Source organism: Arachis ipaensis, chromosome B4 (assembly GCF_059453495.1).
Source record: "Arachis ipaensis isolate K30076 ecotype BB chromosome B4, ASM5945349v1, whole genome shotgun sequence".
NCBI lineage: Eukaryota > Viridiplantae > Streptophyta > Magnoliopsida > Fabales > Fabaceae > Arachis > Arachis ipaensis.
This window is the reverse complement of record NC_142439.1, coordinates 93,398,649-93,423,079: the sequence shown is the minus strand read 5'-3', so window position 1 is coordinate 93,423,079 and position 24,431 is coordinate 93,398,649. Positions and strand designations below refer to the sequence as shown.

General features: G+C 39.3%; 1 long non-coding RNA gene and 1 other non-coding gene across 2 annotated transcripts; both read left to right on the top strand.

The window, feature by feature from the left end:
- Nucleotides 1–4,906: 4,906 nt before the first annotated feature.
- Nucleotides 4,907–5,013, top strand: LOC148568398 (small nucleolar RNA R71). Its single transcript, XR_015882143.1, has one exon. It is a non-coding gene; the product is annotated as a small nucleolar RNA R71 (small nucleolar RNA).
- Nucleotides 5,014–5,664: 651 nt separating this feature from the next.
- Nucleotides 5,665–7,666, top strand: LOC110264226 (uncharacterized). Its single transcript, XR_015880715.1, has 3 exons — nt 5,665–5,892; nt 6,022–6,348; nt 7,496–7,666. It is a non-coding gene; the product is annotated as an uncharacterized LOC110264226 (long non-coding RNA).
- The last annotated feature ends 16,765 nt before the right edge of the window (nt 7,667–24,431 follow it).

Here is a 24,431-nt window from a genome sequence, read left to right as displayed (position 1 = left end):
CCGAATTTGTCGTCAAGTAAAAACTCACAATAGAGTGAGGTCGAATCCCACAGGGATTGATTGATCAAGCAACTTTAATTAGAAGAATGTTCTAGTTGAGCAAATCCAGAATTTGGGTTGAGAGTTGCAGAAAATAAAATGGCGGGAATGTAAATAGCAGTAAAGTAAATGCTAGAATTAAAGGACTGGAAGTAAATGACTGAAAATAAATTGCAGAATTTGTAAATGGGAATGGGGGATTTGCTCATAAAAGTAAATGACAGAATTTAAAGAGAATGGGTAAGATCAGAGATGGGGAGTTCATTGGGCTTAGGAGATGTTGCAATTCTCCGGATCAAGTTCATTTTCATCTCTTCCTCAATCAATGCACTCATTGATCTCCTTGGCAATCTTAAGTGATTGAATTACAATTTCTTGCAATTCAATCTCTCAAATCTTGATCAATAGCCAATTCCTTGGTCAATTGCTCATGAGAAGAGATGAAGTATGGTCACTGATTATACCACATGCATTTCCCAAATCAAGTATTGATAGGGTTATAGTCACATACCCATCCAAACCCAATTTGGTCCAGCATGAGAAACCAATTCTAGCTTGATCTCTTCATTCCTCTTTCAAGGTTCAAAAGAGATTCAAGTTTGAATAGCTTCTCTTCCAAGATAACTACTCAATTGGATAAAGATCGAAAGCTTTCAAGTAAAATCAAGAGAAAAGATAGAAGAAGAATAATAAAAATTAGTATTGATCCATCAAATTACAACAGAGCTCCCTAACCCATTAAAAGGGGTTTAGTTGTTCATAGCTCTAGAAAATGAAAATAAAGATGGAGAATACATCCTAGAACTAGAAATTGCAGAGAAAGTAAAATACAGAGAGTAGTTCTCTTTTTCCAGCCTCCAAAACTCCTTTAACAATTCAAAGCTACTCCTATATATACTACTCTTCTCAGCCTCTAGTTTGCTCTTCAAGTCTTGGGCCTTTGGATCTTGAGTTTGAAGCAGTTCTTTTCTTCATTTGGGCTTGGCTGTACTTGCAGAGAGAAAGTGCTAAGTGGGCAGAGACTTTAGCTCAGGGCGTTAGGGGTGTTAACATTTAGTGAAAGTATAAGTTCGAGAACGTTAGTGACACTTAACATTTTCACTAACGTTCCAATGTACCCCTTTGCCTCACGTTAGAGCCCACGTTAACTAGGTTAACGTGGCTTCTAACATGGCCTTGCCAAACTTCGAGAACGTTAGTGACACTCAACATTGTCACTAACGTTCCAATGTGCCCCTTTTTGCTTCACGTTAAAGCCCACGTTAACTAGGTTAACGTGGCTTCTAACGTGGCCTTGCTAAACTTCGAGAACGTTAGTGACACTCAACATTGTCACTAACGTTCCAATGTACCCCTAGATCTCACGTTAGAGTCCACGTTAACTAGGTTAACGTGGCTTCTAACGTGGCCATTCTCAGCCATCCCAACGTTAGTGACAATGTTGAGTGTCACTAACGTTGGCTCATTATTCATTCCTCATCGTTAGCTTCCACGTTAACTAAGTTAACGTGGAAGTTAACATGGCTCCTTGGGGGTTGTGTGGTTGCTTCCAACGTTAGTGACGATGTTGAGTGTCACTAACGTTGTCGACAACTTTCACTTCTTACGTTAGCTCCTATGTTAACCAAGTTAACGTGGAAGTTAACGTTGTGTGTTGCATCCTTAGGCCAACGTTAGTGACAATGTTGAATGTCACTAACGTTGGCTTCTCCTCCCCTTTAACGTTAGAGGCCACGTTAACTAGGTTAACGTGGGCTCTAACGTGGCCACTCATAAGTGTTTGCCAACGTTAGTGACAATGTTGAATGTCACTAACGTTGGCTTCTCTTCCCCCTTTAACGTTAGAGTGCACGTTAACTTAGTTAACGTGACTCTTAATGTGGGCAATGATGGCTTTGAGAGTGTTATTGGCAATCACTTTTCTCATTAACCTTGCAAGTTACTTCCCTTTCCTTGCTTCCTTTGGTCCTGAAATCAAGCAACAGAGTGCATCAAAGTTCTAGTCCAAGTCATGGGTAATGCAGCATACAATTTGTCACTAAATTCATGCAAAATCCTCATGAAATAATGTAAACTGCACAATGTATGCTTGAATTAAGGTGTAGGTGAATATCTACCCAAAACTAGCTTATTTCCTAAAGAAATGCATGAAACTACCCTAAAAACAGTAAAGAAAAGGTCAGTGAAACTGGCCAAGATGCCCTGGCATCACACCTCGGCTTGCCCATTAATCTGGGGATGGTAGGCTGTTGCCACTTTGTGAATTATCCCATGCTTCTTCAATAATCCTGTTAGTCTCCTGTTACAAAAATGGGTGCCTTGATCGCTCATGATTGCTCATGGTAATCCGAAGCGACAGATGATATGGTTTCTAACAAAGGAAACAACAGTGTTAGCATCATCGGTGCGGGTAGGAATTGCTTCCACCCATTTAGAAACGTAATCCATAGCTAACAATATATAAAAGTAACCATTAGAATTTGGAAATGGACCCATGAAGTCAATGCCCCAAACATCAAAAATTTCACAGAAAAGCATAATCTGTTGAGGCATCTCATCCCTCTTGGATATATTACTAAACCTTTGGCATGGGGAACAAGATTTGCAAAATTCAGCAGTGTCTTTAAAAAGAGTAGGCCACCAGAATCCACAGTCTAAAATTTTTCTAACTGTTCTTTGAAGACCGAAATATCCTCCACTCTCAGATGAGTGGCAGGCCTCTAAAATGGACTGGAATTCTGATTGAGGCACACATCGTCTAATTACCTGGTCAGCACCACACCTCTATAAATATGGGTCATCCCATATATAATATTTGGACTTGCTTTTCAGCTTGTCTCTTTGATGCTTAGTAAAGTCTGGAGAAAAAGTGCGGCTGACTAGATAATTAGCTACATGCGCATACCAAGGGACTACTTCAGATATTGCTTGTAAGTTGTTGAATGGGAAATTATCATTTATAGGAGTGGATGCATCTTTAATGTGCTCAAGGCGACTCAAATGGTCTGCCATTAGATTCTAGTTACCACTCCTATCCTTAATTTCTAAATCGAATTCTTGTAGTAGCAGTATCCAACGTATAAGCTTTGGTTTGGACTCCTTTTTAGCTAATAAGTACTTTAGAGCTGCGTGGTCTGAGTACACTACTACTTTAGTACCAAGTAAATAGGCTCGGAATTTATCCAGAGTGAACACAATAGCTAAGAGCTCTTTTTCAGTAGTAGTGTAATTAGATTGAGCAGTGTCTAAAGTTTTAGACGCATAAGCAATGACAAAAGGGTCCTTACCTTCGCACTGAGCCAGCGCTGCTCCTACTGCATGATTGGAAGCATCGCACATGATTTTAAATTGCTGGCTCCAGTCTGGTCCTCTCACAATTAGAGCTTGATTCAGGGCGGTCTTCAGCTTATCAAAAGCTTGCTCACAATCTTCACTGAAAACACACGCTCCTAAATCACACATGCAGTCAGAAAATATCACACCTCCAATAGTACAGTTAACCATACATGGACCTGGATCACTACATTTTTCAGGTATACCTCCCATTAAAGCAGAGATAGAACTACCTAAAGGAATGGTTTGTAATTTATTAATTTTATCCTTATGTATACATAAATCCTTTAGAAACTTAGCATATTTAGGTACCTGTTGAATAACATCAAAAAGGGGTACGGTTACCTCAACCTTTTTGAATATTTCTACCATTTTGGGATCGAGTTCCATCTGCTTCCTGGGCTTCCTTGTGAGTTGTGGAAAGGGGACAGGATGGGTATTATTAGCAGTTTTAACATTCTTTGGTGCTTTACCCTGTGGTTGAGTTTCCTCTTCTTCAACTATGTCATGTATGTCCTCTTCCTCTTCAGCATCTTCCATTTCCACTGCATCTTCAGTTGGGGTGTGTTCTAGTAGACTTGGCTCCTCTTGGTTCCTCTCCTGCAGTGTGGTTCCGGATCTCAGAGTAATGGCATTGATGCCACCCTTGGGATTAGGTAAGGGCTGAGAAGGAAGTCCACCAGAGCTTGAAGGTTGGTTTGTGGAGTTATTTAGTGATCCAATCTGTGAGACAAGAGCTTGTAAGGTAGAGTTCAGACCATTTAGAGTAGAAGTAAGGTTGTTTTCCATGGCCTGCTGTCTCTGATCAATAGAGTGTAATAACTCATCATTAGGAGATGAGGAGGGATAAGTGATCTGAGGGGTCTGTTGAGATGCTTGAGGCTGCCTTAGATGAGGTGCTCTGTAGGCCTGATTCTGATTCTGCTGTCTGATGTTATTATTGTTATTCCACCTCAGGTTTCTATTGTTATATCTGCCTCCTCTGTTATGATTGTCCCTCCAACCCTGGTTAGAATTATCTCTCCAACCTTGGTTGGAATTGTCCTGCCATTTATGGTTGTAGCTGCCACCTTGATTGTATCCTTGATTGGGGCGGTCATAGAAGTTATGAGTGGCTGCCACAGTGTTGTCTTCTGGCTGGAGCTGCGGACATTCATCAGTATAATGACAATAATCAGTACAGATCCTGCATACTCTTTGTGGAACCAACTGTTGGCTTTGCTGTGGTGGAGAAGGCTGAGCTTGCTGAGCTTGTTGTTGACTCAACTGCATCTGCTTCAGTAAGTTGGTCATTTCACAGATACTCTAAGTTAGAGCAGTAGTCTCTTTGCTAGAGGATACCTCTGCAACAGCTCTTGACCGGCTTTGTTTCTGCCTATGATTCCGAGTAGATTCAGCTAAGTCGCTGATCAATTGCCATGCCTCATAAGTGGTTTTGTACTTTTTCATAGACCCATTGCTAGAACCTTCCAATGTGGTCTTATCTTGAGGCTTCATGCCCTGTGTGACGTAGCCGAGCAACACTATCTTGTCAATTATATGGTGGGGACATGCTTCCAGAAGATTGTTGAAGCGCTCCCAGTATTCATAGAGAGTCTCGGATTCATCCTGAACAATCATAGAAATGTCTTTTCTCAGTTTATCGGTAACTTCAGTTGGAAAGAATTTTTCCAAAAATTCTCTTTTAAGCGTATCCCAGTTAGAAATAGTTGCTCCGGGTTGAGTGTAGTACCACTCTCTTGCCTTTCCCTCAAGAAAGAATGGGAAGGCTTTCAACAGAATAGAAGTTTCATCAGCACCATCACGCTTAACAGTAGAACAAGCTGTCTGGAAATCCCTAAGGTGCTTGATACACTACAAGAAAAAAGGTCTATGGCTACGCTTTTTTTTGCTACGCTTTAAAAGCGTAGCCAAAAGTGGTCTATGGCCACGCTTTTATGAGGGTGGCGATAAAATAAAGATTTGGCCACGTTTTTTTTTGCTACGCTTTAAAAGCGTGGCGAAAAGTGTCAATGGCCACGCTTTTATGAGAGTGGCAATTGATGCAAGATTTGGCCACGCTTTTATTTGCCACGCTTAAAAAGCGTAGCCGTAGAGAGAAACCGGCACGCTTTTAAGGCGTAGCAACAGAGTTTTGTTATTGCGGCGTTCGAAAAGCGTAGCCATTTCTTAGAAGCCTTTTGGCACGCTTTAAAAGCGTAGCCAAAAGGTTCCCTCGGAAAAAAAAAAAAAGATAGGGATAAATTAAAAAACCCCTTCTTCGTTTAAAGACTCAGTTCACTTAGAGAAAAAGGTTCATTGTGCTCTGCCCTAACCCGTTCTTGTTCGTGCTCTGCCCTAAATCCTCCATCAAAAGCCCCAACGCGACGAGACACTCACTGCCCTAACTCCTCCTCCTTCATTGTGCCTCGCCCTCACTCACCGTGGATGCTCCCCTTTGCCGCTGTTCCATTACTTCGCTGCAAAACCCTAACCCCCTAACCCCTCCCGCGCCACTCCCTTCCTGCTTCTTGCTTCTTTGTAAGTCCTCTTCTTTTATTTCTTTTCCTATTTCACCTTACCCCCTCTCACTCCCTCCCACCTTTCTGTTCATTTATTTTTTACTTTTAATTATCTTTTACTTTTAATTACCTGATTTGTTGAAATCAGGATGTATTGAAGGCAATCTCGTTGAAGCAGAACTGGGATTTGAACGATTTGCGGGTTCTTAATTCGGAATCTGTTGGGAACAGGTTCAGGTTCGGAACGTTTCAGAACTTCGAGTTCAGAATTGGGTTTGGGAAAAAGAGCAATTTTTCTGTGAAATTCCCTTAGCCACAGGCGCCGCAGAAGCAGAACGCGGTCACCGCCGAGGCGCCGCACAAGGCACAGAAGCAGAAGCACTTCGTCGCCCTCTCCTCCTCCTCCTAAATCGCGCAGTCCCAGTGTTGTTGCGAACCATCAGAAGCTCAAAAAAGACGAAGAAGAAAAGAGAAGGTAACTGATTTTTGTTATTTATCCCTTCATTTATTTATCTATTTTGTAGTTTGTGTTCGTGATTTTTTTCCTGAATTGGTTGATAATTTAGTGTGTAATATTGGTGAGAAAATGTGAAACGAAGAGAATTCTATTGGTTGAGACTAGCAATTTCTGATTCGTGCTTGCTAGTTTTAACTTTAATTTATGAAGAATGCACCGCACTGGAAATTGGGTATGTTGAAAATGCGTGATAATTTTTGCAGTTATTCGATGTATTTTAGCAGTTATTCGATGCTTGCTAGGTTTTTGGGGACCCCAAATATAATTTTGAGAGGGTAAGCCTTTGTATTTCTACAGTTAACATGAATATGAAGATATAAATCTGATAGCAGTTTGGAGATTATGTATGTGTGCGGATTAGGATAAGCATATTTTTGTCTGACAAATCGATTATCATCAAAAGCTTATTGACTGTGAGAGATTTTTTTAAAATGGTTTTAGAAAGTTAAATGTAGCATGCTTGCAATCTAGGTAGATCTTTTGGAATGAATTTCCTTCTTCTTTGAGGGTAAGTAATGCCAATTTGAAAATGCAACAGGTTAATTTCCTTTCAGAATTCTGATTTTGCTGTACTCTATGTGCAATTTGGTCTTCAATTTATGAGTAGAGGAAATTGGTTATGTGGCTATGAAAATTAAATATATATATATCTCACATTAATTAATGTTTACAAGGTTAGTAGCTATAGGTTCTAATGATTTCACTGTCACTTTCTTTGCTTCACACAGTTGTTGGATTAGATCACATGACATGACATGTTGGTAAATGGTAATTTATGTGTGTTTATTTTAAAAATGAGTTTGCCAATATTAAACAAGTAATCTGAATTCAAGTTTCAACACAGAATTTAACACGCAATGTAACTTGTTTTGTTGTTTTGTTCTAAGGCCTTAATCAAAGAATATTTGAATTGTGCAGTGGATCTGAAAGGTTTGGGTCAAATTCATTCTTTCAAGTCCTTTTTTTCTTGTTTAATTCAATTTAGCGATTGGTTGGGTTAACCTGAAAGCCCAACTAGTTTGAGTTCCTGTGTGAGTACTATCATAATTAAGTTAAGCTAGATTAGCGTAGTTTTGAATTCTTTTATATGTTGTGTGTGACAAAGGGGACTATGGAGACGAAGTAACTGGAGACACTAAAAGATTTCCACAGGGAAAGAGTGAAGAGTCTTGTTGACGCAGGTGCTGACTTGATTGCCTTTGAGACTATCCCTAATAAATTGGAGGCACAGGTTTATGCTGAGCTTCTTGTGGAAGAAGACATACGCATCCCTGCATGGTTCTCTTTTAGCTGCAAAGACGAGACCCATGTGGTTAATGGTGATCCCATTCAGGACTGTGCTTCTATTGCTGACTCATGCTCACAAGTCATTGTAGTTGGAGTCAACTGTACAGCTCCTAAATTTATTGATGGTTTGATTTCATCTATTAAAAAGGTGACACTTCAATTTAATTAATTGAACTCCTCTTTTATGTGTTTTACTTGTGTATAAGTATTAAATGTCAAAAGAAATTTAATGGCAGGGTACAAGTAAGCCTATAATTCTGTATCCCAACAGTGGAGAGAGTTATATTGCTGAGACCAACCAATGGGAGGTGAGTGAATTCCATGATACTATATATAATTATTTCTAGTTTAAGTCCTTTTTATTGTCTTTATATAATGTGGATCCCACTTAATTGAATTTACGTCCACTTGATGATATATGATTGTATAGAATGAATCACAAAGTAACATTTAAAAAAAAATTAGAACTAATAGAAGCTGAAAGTAGACTTGCTTGAACAAAGCAATCATGGAAATGAAGGCGAAGAAGGGAAGCTCCCATGCGAGCTTCTTTGCTCACAGCAGAGTTCATTGTTGACTTAATTGTTGAAAGTGTATTCGGACATTTTGTGGCATAAAAATTAGATGACAATTGAGCTGGCTCTAATCCTATAAGACACATGAATATTAAGAAATCAACTTTGCTAATTGGAAATGCCATGCTGGCAATGAGGGAAAGGTTGGAGAACTACACTTTGCCGGTTATTAGATATGATTTTGCAATTTCTTGGATTATGATATTATTACAGGGACAATAGTAAGGGCTTTATACTTTATATGAAATTGCATCCCATAATTCATTGGGCTGTAATTTATTTTTTAGTTTAAATCAATCTGAGTAGTTTGGGATGAATTTTTGTTGAATATGATGCTAGAGCATAGATTATAAAAGATGATATATCTAACTTAAGAGTGTATAACGTGGTTGCTAGATGTTGAAACTAAAATCCAGTTTCCTCTAATTAATACTTTGTTGATCTTAGCATGGAATTTGCCTCTTGTAATTGACAGGGAATGAAACTGCTTCTAAGAACTGGAAGTTGGTTCAGTCGGAAGGGAATAGTCGATTCTCTCTGAGAGCCATCAGAAAATCTGATCTTGCTGGACTATACTTCAACCGAGAAATAGAAGGGTATTGTAGATTTCGATGATCATCTTGACGATATAAGCAAGCAAGTGCTTTTGCCAGGTAGCACTTTATATTTTGGTATTATAATTGATTACACACAATCTATAATGATGAGAGCAGAATGCAATTAAACCAAAATTATTTATCAACATTCAAATTGGTTTCTTTTGTTCTGCAGGAAAGACTGGGCCAGCTGTAGCAGCATGATGGCAAAGTAGAACTAAAGAAGCATGATTTCTTGCACTATTCTTATCTATAAATGTTCTTCATTATTGATTACTAATGAGCTTGTACTGATGTTTGTGCCTCGGCCATTGAAATTTTATGTTAATATGTACTTTATAAACGTGCTTTTAATTTCTTAGTCAATGCCCCAATGGTCCTTATGTTGATTTCTGGCAAAATCATGGTGCTGTTGTACTTCCATTGTATAGTTGCATTATTAGTTATTGATATCATTGCCTTAATGTGTACAGATATTTCCTTCTCCTTTTTCTAAATTATATTCAAGTTTAAGTGCTAATTTTATTGGGGAAATTCGTTAGTTACATTGATCATTGTTAATTGAGCTCCAAGTTTTCTATGCTAAACAGGATTTTTTTTTCAAATTTGACAAGGCTATTGGCACGCTTTAAAAGCGTGGCCATATATCTCTATTGGCACGTTTTAAAAGCGTAGCCATATGTCTCTCTATTGGCACGCTTTAAAAGCGTAGCCATATGTCTCTCTATTGGCACGTTTAAAAAGCGTAGCCATATCTTGCTATTGGCACACTTTAAAAGCGTAGCCATATCTGGCACATATGGCTACGCTTTTAAAGCGTGGCGATCTTTAAAAGCGTGGCCAAAAAAAAAGCGTGGCGATAGATCACCAAAAGCGTAGCGATAGAGCAACCGGCACCCTTGCAGTTGTGACCCTTTCAAAAGCGTGCCGATAGTTCAAAAAGCGTGGCGAAAAGCTATCGCTACGCTTTTTTGGACTTTTCGCTACGCTTTAAAAGCGTAGCAAAAAGCTTGTTTTCTTGTAGTGATAGGCTCTTGAGCAAGTAAGCCATGAAACTTGGGCATCAAGTTGAGTAGTGCAGTCTTTATTTCAAAATCTACAGCCACTGCTGGGTAATGCGCTTGAAACGGCTGCAGTGTGAAATCTGGGGCTCCGGCTTCCTGGATAGTAACTCTCCTAGGTGCTGCCATGTTACCTGCACGTGAATCAACTGAATCAGTAGGAAGGGAGCTTGTTTCTTTCTTAAGTGACGTTTCAGATTCGTCCTCGGAGAGGACTAACTGACGCCGAGCTTGCCTTATACGTGAAATAGTTCTTTCAATCTCAGGATCAAATACTAGCAAGCTTGGATCAGGAAATGAACGTCTCATTCAATGGAAGAGACATATAGCTCATGATAACAAAAACAAAATAAAAAAAATGTAAATAAATAAATTCCAATCAATAAATTAGCACTCTATTGCACCTCTCCGGCAACAGCGCCAAAAATTGACATGGCAGAAATTGGCAGATTAAGAAATTAACACGAGAGATACGTTGGAAGTACTGTTCTTAACCAACAAAAATCCGTTTATCAATTTAGAAGGGTTGTCACAAAATTAGAATTAAAATACTGGGAGTATGAATCCCAGGTCGTCTCCCAACGAGTTGCAGAAAGATATGCTATTTTATCAATCAGAGGTTTTCCAAAATGGTTTTAAGTTTGATAAACAGGAAATTAAATCAGAGAATTTATGTAATTTAAATAAAAATCTTGATCGGGAGTAGATTAATCGGAAGTTCTATCCTTGTTGGAGTTCTCCCAAGATCAATTGATAATTGAAGGTTGTTCTACTTAGTTATCATTTACTAGATAGAGGAAAGTCAAGTAAGTTGGAAGTCCACTTCTATTCACAAGTTCTAATCCTCTCCCTTGGGAAGGATTAGTGTCAGTGAATAGAGAGCCATCCAACAATAAACCCAATTACAATTTTACTCTTGAGCATTCCAACTCAAGGTTCTCCTTTCAATCAACTCCCAATCAAGTTAGAGAACTACTCGCTCATCATGAATGTAAACTTCACAAAATAAGAAAGGGAAATAAAGGAAGACATGATAAATAATAATCAAAAAGACCAATTAAAAATAAAAATAGTTCTGGTATTAATAAATTCTAAAAATAATCCAATGGTAACTCTGAACAAATTAAGGATATAAAAGAGTAAGTAAAAAAAATAGAGAAAACAAACTAGAGAGTTGAAGTCTTGCGGAGGTAATAACTCTTCTCTATATCCCAATCTAAAAAGCTAGAGGAGGAGTAAAGTCAGATCTAAAACTAAAAATTATGCCGAATGAATGTCCTCCCTCTGGTCTCTGCATGTTCCCTGGCTCTAATCTGCATTTCTGGGCCAAAAACTGGGTTGAAATGCAGCCCAGAATCCACGCCAGTGATTTTTGCAAATTCTGCAGATCGCGCACATCACTTGATCGTGTCATCCACGCTTTCACATCATCCAGCGTTTTTCCTTGCCACGCGTGTGCGTCGTCCACGCATTCGCGTCACTCGTGCCGCTTCCAATTCACGCGTTCGCGTCAGGCACGCGAGCGCGTCACTGCGATTTCCTCCATTTTGCGCGGTCGCGTGAGCCATGCGTCCGCGTCGCTTCTCGCTGGTCATCTCCTCAATTTCTTGTGTTCCTTCCATTTTTTTGTCAGATTCCTCTCCATTCTCTAAGCCATTCCTGCCCTATGAAGCCTGAAACACTTAACACACAGATCACATCATCGAATGGTATAAAGGAGAATAAAAATATACAATTAAAAGATCTTTAGGAAGCAAGTTTTCAACCATGGAACAATTTTGGGAAGGACTTGTAATATCATGCTAATCATATGAATAAGTGGGTGATGACTTGATAAAACCACACAATTAAACACAATACAAATCATAAAATAATGGTTTATCAATCCTCCCAACTGTTGATGCTTTCTCTTGAAAATGCCTTCAACCATTGGGCAGTTTTGTCTCTCAAGGAAAATGGAAATAGAAGCAGCTTGTAAATGTCTGGATGAACACCATTGGTCTTCACTATGTCACATATCCTTAGAAAGGTGGATAGGTGCTAGTTTGGATCTTCCAAGGGGCCTCCTCCATAAGAACAGTTGTTCTACACCAAAGTGTTGAGTTGAGGTTTCAATTCAAAGTTGTTTGCATTGACATTTGGAGTAAGTATGCTACTCCCATAGTGCTTTGGATTAGGGAAGGTGTAGGAGGCTAGAACCCTCCTTTGAGGTTGGCCATTGTTAGCCACTCCCTCTGGTGGATTAGGGGTATTCCCTTCCGTTTCTTGGTTCTCCTCCTCTGATTCCTCTTCACCAATGATCTCCTTTCCTCTTGCTTCTCTTCTTAGTCTTCGGAGAGTTCTCTCATTATGGTCACAAGAGGTAGAGACCTCTCTCCTTGCTTCTGTCATACACCCAAAACCAAAAACCAGAGACAATTTACTCTACTGCTAGAGTGATGTTAAGGTTAGCTTAAACAAAACCTCAAACAGTTAGTGTGCTTGACGTTAGGATTTTTGCCGGTAAAGAATTTCATAAAAACAGTCGCGTTGTAGACATAGTCTGTAAACCAACAGAAATCCCTTCGTACAAACATTTTGGTTGTCACAAATAAGAAACCCCTAAATAAATTGATAACCGAAGTATTCAAACCTCGGGTCGTCTTCTCAAGGAACTGCAGGGAAGTATCTTCTTATTATTGGTTATAGGGATTGTAAATTGGGGTTTTGAGAATGAGGAGCGAATGGTTTAATTAGCAATTAAAGTAAATGAAGAACAAGTAATTTAAATGGCAAGTAAAATAAATAAATGACTGTAAATAAACTTTTGGCAAGGTATGAGAAATTAGAGGTCCTATCCTAGTTATCCTTATCAATGATGATGAGAATTGAATCTTAATTCCACTTTGTTAAACTTTACTAAGATAAAGGAAGGTCAAGGGATTAATTGGTTTATCTTCGAATCCTATTTATTTCCTAAGAAAAGATTGGGATTATTGAAGTTCAGTTTAATTAACAAAGATAACAATTATCATTCTTGTTTGAGTTTGATAACTCCTGAGTTACTGATTTCTTAACCAAGACCAAAAGGAGAAAAATAAATCTACTGGAATAAAAATGTCTTCAGATTGGGAATAACAATAATGTAAATAAAAGAAAAGCAATAATAAACTGAAATACCTCAAATAACATTAATTCAAAAGAGTAATCTATAACATGGAAGAATTCATGGATTAAATTGCAAAAGTAAATAGAAGGGAATATTGAACCTGATAAAGAAATAATCCGGAAAGCGAATAAAATCCTAATTCTAAATCCTAATCCTAAAGAGAGAAGAGAGAGGAGAGAACCTCCCTCTAAACTAAATCTAAATCATGAAAAACTAACTAAAGTGGAGACTCCCTTTTAATGGATGCATTCCCTCACTTCATAACCTCTGGTCTATGCCTTCTGGACTTGGATTTGGGCCAAAAAGGGCTTAAGAATTCGCTGGGAGCGTTTTCTGCAATTTCTGGTGCGTGGCCTCTGTCATGGGTCCGTGTGGGTCACGCGGTCACGTCATTCGGAGTTTTCCTTGTCACGCGGTTGCGTCAGTCATGCGGCCGCGTCCTATGTGTTCTGCTTAAGTCGCGCGGTCGCGTCAATCATGCAGCCGTGTCGCTGCTTCTTCGCGCTTGGCATGCGGTCGCGTCGCCCATGCGATCGCGTGGATGCCAGTTTCTTCAAAAACTCTGTTTTATGCTTTCCTTCCATTTTTGTATGTTTCCTTTCCATCCTTTGAGTCATTCTTGCCTTAGAAGATCTGAAACTACTCAACACACTAATCACGGCATCGAATGGAAATAAGGGTAATTAAAATAATTAATTTTAAAGCATGGGAAACATGTTTTTCACATACATCACATAATAAGGAAGGGAAAGTAAAACCATGCAATTAATATGAATAAGTGGGTGAAGGATTGAATAAATCACTCAGACTAAGCACAAAATATATATCATAAAATATGGGTTTATCAACCTCCCCACACTTAAATAATAGCATGTCCTCATGCTAAGTCCAAGATAAAGAGTAAGGTAAGGTTAAAGTGGTGGAATGTCATGCAATACAATCTAATCTAAATGCAACTACCTACATGAATGATGCATCATGAAATTCTAATTTTTTATTCACTTGTATATAAAGCTTGCATGTAGTTGAATTAATTCACATTCTCAAGGAGTCATATATATATATATATAGCCAAACCTTAGATAATGATAAAGCACTTTTACAGTTGAGATGGGAAAGAAAAACATTTTATAAACTTGCAAGACAATTAATAATTTAAGCAGAGATATATGTTAATGAGCTATTGAACCCTCACTGGATTTTGTGTTTACTCTCTAGTCACTCGGTGTTTATTGGGTTAATCACTCTATTCTTCTTTTTATCCTTACTTTCTCTAACTTTGTTCTTCATCTAACCAATCAACAATTATAGAATATAGACATACCAAAAATCATGAGGTCTTTAGTTAAGGTTGTAATGGGGCCAAGGTAAAGGTAAGGATATATGTATAAGGCTAAGTGAGCTAATAAGTGAATCCTTAATTAGTCGAAGATCTCACCTAACATACATACTTTCTAAGGCAAAGCTTCTTTACCTATTTTTCCATATTTTCCCACTTTTGATGTTACATGCTCATGTTTCAATGTTTATTATTTTTATCCCATGTGCATTGCTTTATTTCTCATTTGGGGAATTCTTTTGTGTCCCCTTTATTTAAGTACTGAAGAATAAATATTTTTTTTAATGCACATGGTAATTCAATTAATTTGATTTTACATGAGCATGCTTCCCAAAAATTTTATTTGAATTATTTTATTCTTTTCAACTTTTCTACCTTTTTGTTTTTATCATCCATGTTTCCAACGGGTTTTTTTCACATTTAAACCATACATACTTCCTATCTTAATCTAACCAAGGATTCAACTTGGGATTTTTATTTTGTTTTTCTACTTAAGGCTAGTAATGTGGTTTATAGAAAAAAGGGATTTAAAGGCTCAAGGGGGCTAATAAGGGTGATGTGAAAGGTAGGTTATTTTGGGATAAGTGAGCTAAAATCAAATAATGGCCTCAATCACTCTCTTGGTATGTATTTCTATTTTATAATTGGACATATAGATTAAAACAAAGTAAAGAACATCAGAATAAAAAAGAAGGGCGGAACACACAGGAATAAAATATTATGGTTTGAATGTAACCATACAATTAAGCTCAAAACTCACAGGCTGTGTGTTCTCTAGCTCAAAAAATCATTTATCACTTATGTATGTCATGCAGGTTTAGTTAAAAATTCCCATTATTCTCAATGTAAAGCTTATATTGAATGGATTTAAAGTTCTAGTGTTTCTCCTTGATGAAATGTTGTTAACTAACTAACATGTAATGCTATATATACAAGGTGTGTGGATTGTTTCTATTGTGTTCAAGTTCCTAGTTTACTTCCTTTTTATATTTTTCAATTTAAACTAAGCTATCTTATGCTAAAAAGGGTAAACTATACTAATTAATCCACAATTTCTATAACTAATAAGTTAGAATTGCTATTAAAACTAAATGGCTAAAATATGAACTAAAGTGCAACATAGAATAAATACATAAAAATAGCAATATATATAAGTACTGAGAAAATAAAAATAAAAATAAAGAGAAAAATACAGAAAAGTAGCAAAATAAATAAAAAGAGTATGTAGTGGTTCACCAAAAAAAGAACGCCAGAGATGGCGACCTCCCCACACTTAAAATGTAGCATCGTCCCCGATGCTCACTAAAGCAGGGTGTGAAGGGGTGTCATCGCTGGAAGGACGGGTAGCTGGGGTCTCTGTGGTGGTGGTCTGAGGATCAGCCTACTGCAGAGGAGGTGCTGACTGAATAGGGATCTCGGGGTCTACAGCCTGAATTTGAGGCGGAGCCTCCTGATGTGATGCTGCCTGCTGGGTGCCTACCTGCTCTGCCTCGCTCTGTGGATGGGTCTCTGCATCGTGAGCATCTGTCTCCTCCTCAGATGCCTCGGATGGTGTGTCAGGCTCGGAGGGGATGTCGCCAGAGCGTATCATCAGTTTCAGGTGCTCATAGCGTCGCTTGTTGCGACGCTCCATCTAGTCAAGCCATCGAAACAGGCGGTGCACTAGATGATAGATGGGCTCTAGGGCAGGTGGAGGTGCAGTGGTGGTGGCAGGGGTAGCTGTGGAAGAAGAGGGGCCGGTAGAAGGTGTGGCTGTGTCAGCAGTAGCAGTGAGGAATGGAGGTCTGTAGCCCAAAGCCCGAAAGTTCCTGCTGTGAGGGATAATCTTCTTGCATTCTACAGCAGGTGGCTTTTCATCAGCATCCTCCCAAGGCATGTCAGCTCGACGGCCTAGCTGTGTAACCAAATAAGGAAAGGGAAGAGTGCCTCGGACGTGGACCCTGGCCATATGGTACCGGATAAAGCGTGCAAGTACAGGTCCTTACCCTCCATCACACACCATAGGAGGGTAATCATAGTGGCTGGTATCTCAGTCTCGTGAGTACTCGGCATAATGAAGTTACTAAGTATCTGATGCCATAGCCGAGCCTCATCATACAGGTAAATCCACTTGATTCCCTTTGGCATGGTGGTGTTCTAACCCATAATCCAAGGAACGGTCGGGTCAAGGGCTATCCGGGCCTTGACTGCACACCAATCAAACTTCATGAAGCGCATATCTTCCTCAGCTTTCTAATAACTATCCAGCTGATCAGTTTTAGGCATAAGCTTCAGAACATCTTCAATGGCCTCTTCAGTGACCAGAATCTGCTTTCCTCTAAGGTTCACTGCATCTAGGGAGGTTTTGAAGTAATTGCAGCAGAATTCCCTAACCCAAGATGCATTAACCTCAGTTAGGTTTCTCTCCAGGAAGAACTAGCCTCTTTGTTTGATCTGGTCAGAGGTGTATTGCTGGAGTTCTTCTGGGATCTTCAAAGTTCTCTCCAGGTATAGGTTCCTGGAGTTTGCAAATACCGGATACCTCAGCTCACAGTATCAGTTCGCAAACTTTATTGGATCAGTGGCAGGTATTAGCTGGTCGGCCTTCTCCTGCGGGGTAAAATTTTTCTCCTGCAAGGAGTCATCGTGCATAATATCCATAATGGACATGGAGGATTCTCCTCTTTTCCGTTTGCCAGTAGTAGCCTTTCCTTTTCCTTTTCTCTGGCTGGCAGACATCCTAAAAAACAGAAAACCAGGATATAGTGAAAACAGGAAAACAAATAGGCAAATAATCAAAAGAAACACAAAGTGGCAAAGGAGCAAAAGGATAAGGAAAATGAGTTAAGTAAATGTGCATTAAGAATTGTATAGGAGTTAAAAGTCCAAAAAGAAGAATTCACAATCCAAAATGTAATTGAATTCATGTTAAATAGAGAAATTAACATCATGCCATGGTTAGAATGTTAAAAGAAAGTGAAAGAAAATTAGAAGAGAAGTTTTGAAAGGTTAGGTTGGTTAGAATTGAAAAAGAGTTTAGGAAGTTAACATTAGTGAGTTAGTAAAGAAAAATGGGTTAAAGTAAGTGGCATAATGAAAATATTCCAAGTAACAAGTATTCATAGTTAGAAGCTATAAGTAACTCATATCCAAATAAGGAAAACAGATTGATGATGATTCAAATAAATATAGAAATAGCGAAAATTGGAATCAAACATCAAAAATACAAATTATGAACCAGGAAATCTAAAAGAATAAGAAAGCTTGCCCTGGCATTCATGAATTATTTTGGTTAAATCTAAGGAAAGCACATTTGAAAATGCCAAAATTAATTAAGACATGAATGGAAATATTTTACAGAAATTTGGGCAGCATTCCGGCTAAAATTGGATTGTCCCGGAAAATAAACAACAACAGAATAGTTCATATGAATCAAAAATACAGCTGCAATTACATATAAGGAATAAGAACATGAAGAATCAGAGTAAAGAGCAGCATGAAACAAGAAATATGAACAAAACTAACATCACAGCAACAGCAGAATTGCAAAAATAATGAAACAAGAAACGCGAACAGCGTAATTAAACAGACCTAAATCCACTAACCACATCCTAGGCTACCTAACAACCTAAAATCCACTACAACATGCATATCTAACTAGCCTAATGACGAACATAAATAGAAAAATAGGAATTTACAACAAATGGATAGATGGGTGGCGTTCGTCGGAAACCTGGTAGGCGTAAGAAAGAGAGTGGGGCAGAGAGGTAGCTGGGAATGATGGCGATGGCATCCGGTGCGGCAGAAGAGGGTGGCGCGGCGGCAGTGGCTGCTGTTCAGAGGAATGGAGGGAAAGGTAGGGATAATGGAGGTAGGGGGTAATAGGGGAAGGAAGGGGGCGTGTGGGTGGCGCTGGGCGGTGGTGACGGGGCAGCGGCGGTGGGTGGTGGTGGCGCGGCGTGGGCAGTGGCAGTTAGAGGTTAAGAAGAAGAAAGAAGAAGAGAGAAGGGAGAAGGAGGAAGGGGGTTGGGTGGCGGCGGGGTCTGGGTGGTCGGCGGCGTCTGGCGGTGGCGTGGTGGTGGCTGGGTGGTGGTGGTGTTATTGGAGAAGAAGAGAGGGGGGAGAGGGGTTTAGGGGGGAGCGCGACTGATAGGGTTCGCGTGACTTGGGTGGTTATAAATTTGAATCCACGCGATCGCGTGGGGCACGCGGTCGCGTGGCTAGGGTGAAATAGAGGTCGACGCGATTGCGTGAGTGGCGCGATCGCGTGGAGGACAAAAAGAGTGAATGACGCGATCGCCTGGGGCATGCGATCGCGTCGTTGGAATTTGTGCAAAACGCACAATTCCAGCGTCGTTTCAGCGTAACTCTCTATCTCCTTTTGGGGGTGTTGTGCAATCCATGCGACGCGATCGCGTCGCTCACGTTGTCGCGTGGGATTGAGGTTGTGCAAGTGACGCGATTGCGTGAGTGACGGGATCGCGTGGGCATTTTGTGCTAAACGCACAATGGCCGTACGATTCCAGCCTAAATTTCTGGACGTTGGATCTTTACGCCGATCTCTTGGTCACGCGGCCGCGTGAATGACGCGGTCGCTTGGGAGGTGTTTTTCGTAAGTTGACGCGATCGCATGAATGATGCGTCGCGTCGCGTACCCTTTTTTTTTTGCAGGTATGCAATTATGCAGTATGCAGAATGCAATGATTAATATGAATGAGATGCAAAACTCCAGGTTCAATATAATATAATAAAATAAATCTTGAAAACAAATAAAACTAAATAAAAATTGAAAAAGGAACGATCATACGATGGTGGGTTGTCTCCCACCTAGCACTTAGTTAAAGTCCTTAAGTTGGACATTGGATGAGCTTCCTGTTTTGGCGGCTTATGCTTAAATTCATCCAGAAATCTCCACCAATGCTTGGAATGCCAAAAGCCTCCGGGGTCCCAAACTAGGCATGTGAAGCTTCTGAGCAGCTTCAAACAGATTGTTAGGCTCCCGGGGTGACGAATGTCAGCATAGATTCCAGGATCCCAAACTTTGCTTTTAAATCCGCCTTTGTCTTGATCTATATTTTTTCATCTGGGCGGTTTAGAAATTAGATTCTCACCAGGATAACCAAATATTTTCCGAGATCCATCCGATTGATCATGGTGCCAATCCGTGCACTTCGAGTTGAAGCGTGGAAGCTTATTAAACCTTGTGCACCAGCTCTGAGCACGAGCCATTTCCCGCTTACTCTTAAAGCCGCAGAGAGCTCTAAGATGGCCATCTATTTCAAGCAAACCATATTCAAGTGGAAAAATACAGTTAAAGGTTAAGGATTATACCCACTTGAAACTTGTATTGGGTGGTAATGGCCTTGGGATAGGTGGTTCCAGTGGTTCTGTGAGTTCTACTCCCTTGTGCTCTTCTGTGAAATTCTCCACTTCTTTGTAAGATTCTTCAAACATATCCATGTCCTGATCAAAGCCATCTATATCTTCCTCATCACTTAAGTCATAGACTGGAGGTTGAGAGAAATCTACCTCCGTATCATCTTCGTATTCACTTGGGGAAGATTCTTTGATCTCAGAGAATTCACTCGCGGATGCAAGTTCATTACATGGGGTTGGGCACTGTCCTCCTCAGCATCAATTGTAACGTCCTTGATAGAATTTTCCACAACTCTAGATTCCCATGGAGGTTCAGCGTCTCCTAAATCTTTAACCAACTCTTCTTCTTCAATAATGACAGCTTCCTCTACTTGTTCCAGTCCGAAGCCATGCTCTGTCTTGTCCACTGGAGTTTCTAGTATCTCCTTCATACTATGCTCTTCGTTAGATTGTCCATATGGGGCTGTGGGAGGTCCTTGAATGTCCGAACGTCTAGAAGATAATTGACTTACTGCTTGCTCCAGTTGATGAAGGGTTGTTTGAAGTCGATTTACTGTTTTCTTGAGGCGAACCTCTGATTCTCGGGGTGATAGATTTGGATATGGCACAGGGGGAAGTCGTGGTGTTTGGGAGTGATTGGATTAGAACTGGGGTAAATGAGGATCATACGGTGGTGATCGGTGAAAAGGAGCTTGTGAGTGTGGTGGTTCGAAGTTATGTTGAGAGGATGGCCTATAAGAACAGGGTGGGGCTTGTTGGTAATTACAAGGTTGTCCACCATGTCTATTTGCTTGGTATGCATTGTAGAACGCTCTTTGTCCATGATATCTTGGAGGGTGTTGTTGCCTAAAGGGTTGATCAGATCCTCTGGGCTCCATCCATCTTTGATTGCTCTGACCTTAATGCATGTTCCTGTTATAACTTCTATTCCTTTCAATAACATTAGAACCAAACTCAAAGCGAAAGGGGTGAGAATTCATAGTAGCTAATAGAAATAAAGAGGGGAAAAATAAAGACAAATAAACAAGTAAAAGAAAAATATTTACAATAACTAATAATAAGGCACACGATTGCAGTTCCCCGGCAACGGCGCCATTTTTGACGTTAGGATTTTTGCCGGTAAAGAATTTCATAAAAATAGTCGCGTTGTAGATATAGTCTCTAAACCAACAGAAATCCCTTCATACAAACGTTTTGGTTGTCACAAGTAACAAACCCCTAAATAAATTGATAACCGAAGTATTCAAACCTCGGGTCGTCTTCTCAAGGAACTGTAGGGAAGTATGTTCTTATTATTGGTTATGGAGATTGTAAATTGGGGTTTTGAGAATGAGGAGCGAATGGTTTAATTTGAAATTAAAGTAAATGAAGAACAAGTAATTTAAATGGCAAGTAAAATAAATAAATAACTGTAAATAAACTTTTGGCAAGGTATGGGAAATTAGAGGTCCTATCCTAGTTATCCTTATCAATGATGATGAGAATTGAATCTTAATTCCACTTTGTTAACCTTTACTAAGATAAAGAAAGGTCAAGGGATTAATTGGTTTGATCTTCGAATCCTATTTATTTCCTAAGAAAAGATTTGGATTATTGAAGTTCAGTTTAATTAACAAAGATAACAATTATCATTCATGTTTGAGTTTGATAACTCCTGAGTTATTGATTTCTTAACCAAGACCAAAAGGAGAAAAATAAATCTACTGGAATAAAAATGTCTTCAGATTGGGAATAACAATAATGTAAATAAAAGAAAAGCAATAATAAACTGAAATACCTCAAATAACATTAATTCAAAAGAGTAATCTGTAACATGGAAGAATTCATGGATTAAATTGCAAAAGTAAATAAAAGGGAATATTGAAACTGATAAAGAGATAATCCGGAAAGCGAATAAAATCCTAATTCTAAATCCTAATCCTAAAGAGAGAAGAGAGAGGAGAGAACCTCTCTCTAAACTAAATCTAAATCATGGAAAACTAACTAAAGTGGAGACTCCCTTTGAATGGTTGCATTCCCTCACTTCGTAACCTCTGGTCTATGCCTTCTGGACTTGGATTGGGCCAAAAAGGGCTTCAGAATTCGCTGGAAGCGTTTTCTGCGATTTCTGGTGCGTGGCCTCTGTCACGTGTCCGGGTGGGTCACGCGGTCACGTCATTCGGAGTTTTCCTTGTCATGCGGTCGCGTCAGTCATGCGGTCGCGTCGTTGCTTCTTCGCGCTTGGCATGCGGTCGCGTCGCCCATGCGATCGCATGGATGCCAGTTTCTTCAAAAACTTCGTTTTATGCTTTCCTTCCATTTTTGTATGTTTCCTTTCCATCCTTTGAGTCATTCTTGCCTTAGAAGATCTGAAACTACTCAACACACTAATCACTACATCGAATGGAAATAAAGGTAATTAAAATAATTAATTTTAAAGCATAGGAAACATGTTTTTCACATACATCACATAATAAGGAAGGGAAAGTAAAACCATGCAATTAATATGAATAAGTGGGTGAAGGATTGAATAAATCACTTAGATTAAGCACAAAATATATCATAAAATATGGGTTTATCAGTGCTTAGTAAAAATAAAAAGAAAATGCTTAATCTAGATTATCACCCGACTTAATCATTGTTAATCTAAGTTAATCCCCGGCAACGGTGCCAAAAACTTGGTGAGGGAAAAAACGATTCCACACAAACTCTCCGGCAAGTGTACCGGGTTGCATCAAGTAGTAATAACTCACAAGAGTAAGGTTGATCCCACAGGGATTGATGGATTGAGCAACTTTAGTTAGGTGATGAATTTAGTTAAGCGAATATTTGATGATTTGAGTGAAACTTGATTAACAGAAGTAAAATTGCAAGAAAATAAAAGGGAGAGGGTAAATTGACAGAATCTTAAAGTGCAGAAGAAGTAAACTGTAGAAACTTAAAGAGCAAGAAAGTAAAAGAGCTGAAACTTAAATTGCAAGAAAAGTAAATGACTGAAACTTAAAGTGCAAGAAACTTAAATTTCTGAATCTAAATTGACAAAAAACTTAAATTGCATCAACAATAAAGGGATTTGAGTACTGGGATTCAAAATTGAGCTGGAAAATGTAAATTGAAGTAAATTAGAGAACTATGAGATGAAGAGGTTCAGATCTAGATCTCAGTAGCAAAACAGAAATGGAAAATTTGTAAAGGAGTTAAAACAGAATGAAACTTGGATCAGATCTAAAATCTTAAAGAGAAATCAACAATTGCCTTCAAATAACTAAACATAAAGAAACTCAAATCTCAATTGCTCACTTGACCAAAACAGAAAAGAAGAAATTGTAGAAGAAGCTAAATGAAAACTGAAAAAAATATCCGGACCCAACTTCAAATTCTTAGAACAATAAACAGGAAAAGTAAAAGATGATTCTCAGATGAAGAAATTCAATGATGTTCCTCAATCTGAATCCAAAATCCAAAACCAGAAAATAGAATAGAAGTTGCAGAAGAAGAACAAAAGAAAGAAAACTAGATCTAATCCCAATTCTCAAATTCAAATAAATTAAAATTTAAAAGTGAGAAAACTAAAAATGAGCAAAAGGTCCTCCTCAAATCAAATTTTCTCCTATTTATACACTTTCTATTTTCAGCATTAAGCATTGGAAGTGGGCTTCTGGGTCGGCGAAGAATTGGATCCAAGATGGCACTTGATGGCATGGGTCAGGATGCACTTGGTAACACTCCCAGTGGAGCGTTCAGTTTGGAAAGTGAACGCCCCATTCACTTTGTTGGCGTGCTCCTCGCGTGCGTCCTTGGTGGGCATTTGTTGCGCACCATTCCCACTACTAGCGTTCACTCAATGAACGCTGTGCTAGCTTAGTGAGCGCTCCCTTGGTCGAGTAGCACTTCTTCTAGCGCTCCTTTGGTTGAGCGCTATGTTCGATCCTTTGAGCGCTAGCCTTTGTTTGACTGCTGTGCCTTGCTTTCTTGCCCAATATGCCCGAAAATGTTCATTTAGTGAACGTGGCATTCACTTGCTAATGAACGCTGCTCCTTGATGTGCGCCTTGGTGTGCTTGTTTCCTTGCCTAGCGTTGCCTTAATGAACGCTACGTTTGGTCATTGGGCACTGGCTAGTGGTACGGATGGCACAAGGCCTTGCTTCCAAGCCCCAAAAGTCACAAAAAAGGTGACAAAGTGAAAGCCACGTTCACTATTGCAACGCTTTCCTGGTTCTTCCCTTTCTTTCTCATTTCTTCCCTTACAAGCAACCAAACAACTAATCAAAGTCTCACCAAAATCACAAGATCTTTGCATCATTTATAAAATCAATTAATTCTATCATAAACCTTATGATTTTGTGTAAAATAAATGATGTTTGATTGATTTAACATAATCATGAAAATCCACTCCAATCACTTACTTATTGTGCAAGAAAGTGTATAAAACCTAATGAAACAAATGAAAAATGATTGTAAAACTAGCATAAGATGATTGTTCATCAGGGGTAGATGAATTAAATCAGGCGCTAAGGGGTTTAATTTGGGCGTCGCATGCGACGCGTACGCGTAAGGCACACGTACGCGTGGATGGCGCTAATTTCAAGCGACGCGTACGCGTGGATGGCCATGATTGGAAAATGACGCGCACGCGTTAGGGACGCGTATGCGTGATGGGACTTGTGCTCCCAGCACCATTCCAGCCCCACACCATCATA